This window comes from Olea europaea, unplaced genomic scaffold (assembly GCF_002742605.1).
Source record: "Olea europaea var. sylvestris unplaced genomic scaffold, O_europaea_v1 scaffold1191, whole genome shotgun sequence".
Taxonomy (NCBI): domain Eukaryota; kingdom Viridiplantae; phylum Streptophyta; class Magnoliopsida; order Lamiales; family Oleaceae; genus Olea; species Olea europaea.
In genome coordinates this window covers 345114-348109 of record NW_019229324.1, presented here as the reverse complement: position 1 = coordinate 348109, position 2996 = coordinate 345114, and the positions used below count along the sequence as shown (strand labels likewise).

General features: G+C 30.2%; 1 long non-coding RNA gene across 1 annotated transcript; it reads left to right on the top strand.

Moving 5' to 3' along the window:
• The first annotated feature begins 1863 nt into the window (after window positions 1–1863).
• On the top strand, window positions 1864–2645 carry LOC111374015. Its single transcript, XR_002699054.1, has 2 exons — window positions 1864–2102; window positions 2406–2645. It is a non-coding gene; the product is annotated as an uncharacterized LOC111374015 (long non-coding RNA).
• The last annotated feature ends 351 nt before the right edge of the window (window positions 2646–2996 follow it).

Here is a 2996-nt window from a genome sequence, read left to right as displayed (position 1 = left end):
AGAACTTTCAGCAGTACATAATGTTTTTCACGTATCAATGTTGCACAAATACTCACAGGACCCTAGTCATGTGATCAACCATCAAAATTTAGATGTACAACAGGATTTAACCTATGAAGAAATGCCACTGAGGATACTAGAAAGAAAGATTCATGTACTAAGAAACAGGGAAATTCCTTTAATCAAGGTCTTATGGTGCAATCATGGAATGGAAGAAGCAACTTGGGCAAAGGAAGAAGAGATGAAAATCAAGTATCCCGAACTTTTCAACTAACTTAAGGTAAATTTCGAGGACGAAATTATTTTAAGGAGGGTAGGTTGTAAAATCCCAAATTTTTACTTAGCTTTAATTTATTTAATAGGAATGCAATGTTCAGTTAAGTCCTTATACAAGTTAATTGGTTATCTCTATATATAATTTGGATCTATGTGAATATCTTTATAGTTGAGGGACCAAAGTGAAAATAAGTTTCAGATTTTATACCTTTATTAAATAGGCCAAATAATTAATTATTTAAGGAGTTAGAATTACCCTATCAATATTGGGCTCATTTTGAAGCTCGTAATAAATGACGAATTATGGACTCAAGAAAAATTCAATTTGGATTCGTTAAACTTGAGTTATAGCCAATTAAGAAAACTACTTAGTTAATAATATTAGTTATTAATTCGAGCTAAATTACTATATTAATATTGGACTCCTTTGATAGATAATAATTAATTATACATGTTAGGATTAAGAAAAGACTATTTTGGATTAGTTGAATTAAGATAAAATTCAATGGAAGAATCAAGCCATAAATGAAAATTCTAATTAGTTAGTATGCATTTCAGTTCTCGGCCATTAGGAATTTAATATGATAGGTATTGACAATTAAGGAATTTAAAGATAATTGATTAAAACATAGTAATAATATTCCAGAAACTATTAAATTCCTTGTCATGCTAATCTACTTTAATTAGGATATAAATTATTATTCCTAACCATGTAGAATTCGGTTTAGATAAAGTCAATCACTATTTCATATTAAAACTCCATCTTTACTAAACCAGTGTATATGTAGTCCACGTGTGTAAAGGTCATCCAGCCTCTTTATCTTTTTCTTAATCGCAATTTTAGAACTTTGGCAGAATCCCATAAAAAAAAAAAAATCACCAATTAGAATTCTAATTAATTAATCAAATTTTTAGAGGAATTAAATACCTTTTCTTTTATCCAATTTCGGATTATGATAGACTTCAAATTATATTGTATTAGAATAATTAGAACTCCCTCCCAGGCAGATTATTTTTGAAGGTACATTTTTAGTTAATTTACGTGGTTGGATTTAAACAGGTTAACAGAAACTTAATCTATTTGGCTGGCATATGACTCTAGTTTTCCATTTTCAAAACAAGTTTATCCTTCATGTGCAAATGATATGTAGCGATAAAGTCTATTTATTATAATAATTGTTTACTTATCTACTTTGATTAGGATAGAAACTATTATTCCTAATCATGTAGGATTTTGTTTATGATAAAGTCTTCTAATAATTATCGTATTAGAATAGCTAGGACTTTAATTAATTAATTAAACTAGTTAAGTTATTTCATTTGAAACACTCTCCCATTTATTTTGTTTTAATCGAAGACAAGAAATTAATTAGCTATCAATTAAGTTGTTTTATTAGAATAATAAATATATATATCTCATGCAATTTGGAGATACCATACCCACGTAAAGGGGTCATACAATTTCAATGCCATTAAATCTTTTTCCTATTATAATTGTGGTTGATATGGAATTTATCTGAACCCAATAGTTATCCCCAAATCAGATAGAAGTCTAGTTGTCGAGGAGTGTATGGACGAAAATTTAGAATTCAAAACTTATCAAAATTCCACTTCCCACGTGATTACCCTACACCATGGTTTAGTATAAATATAGCACTAAACCTCAAGCATTTAGTCATTAATTCCTCATTCTTCTTCTACAAGTCTTTATTCTCTCCTCCTCTTTAAAAATATTTCTCCATATTATTAAGGCTTTTTAAGGCTTTGGAATTTCAATAAAGAATCACGTTTTCAGCAATTTTGTTTTCCACGTTCATCTTCAAAAGGTGAGATGCTCAGTGCTATTAGTGGTTTGTCCACATCTTTTCAAATACGTTGTTATGTATGGATTTAATAACTTCAGCTCAGAGCTCCTTTGGGGGAAATCATGATACAGTTTAAGGCACAATTTAGCCTTCACGTTATTTGCAGCGCTTGCTTGAATTATCATTTGTTATGGTGTAATAATTCTCATGTTATGTTGGTAAGAGAATTTATGCATAATTTCACGTTTGACTTGAATGTGGAGTAGCAAGCATCTCATTGAGTATAATTCGTTATACTCATCCCTCTGTATTTACAATTTTCAGGTAGAAATTAGTATACTGGACGGCGGTGGATGGATGCATATTGGACCAATGGATCTCCATCATGAAGTACTTTAATTTTGAGAAACACTAGAATATTTAATAACAGTTGATTATTATTATTTTTAAATTTAGACTCAATTGTGAGTCACGTCATAACTTTCAATTAGTCCTATTTTTATTATTTGTTAGAAGTACTTTTATTAATGTTTGATAAAAGATATGATTCCAAATTGTTCCGCATTTGCTATTTAATTTAATTTACCTTTTGTTAAGGTTGTTCAATTTTTACTGAATTCCTCATTATATTAAAATGTATTTGCCTCAAGCACTTTATTAATCAATTCACGTTTGGTAACGTTCGGGGTATAAAGAGAATTCGGGGCGTTACAAATAGTCTTGGGACTTAGAGTATCGGCAAAGGGGATAGAGGTGGATAAGGTGAAAATTCAAGTTATTGAGAAACTGCCGCCACCTACATCAGTAAAAGGAGTTCGAAGCTTTCTTGGGCATGCAAGGTTTTACAGGAGGTTTATAAAGGACTTCTCGAAAATTACCAAGCCCCTGTGCAACTTGCTAATGAAAGAGGTATCT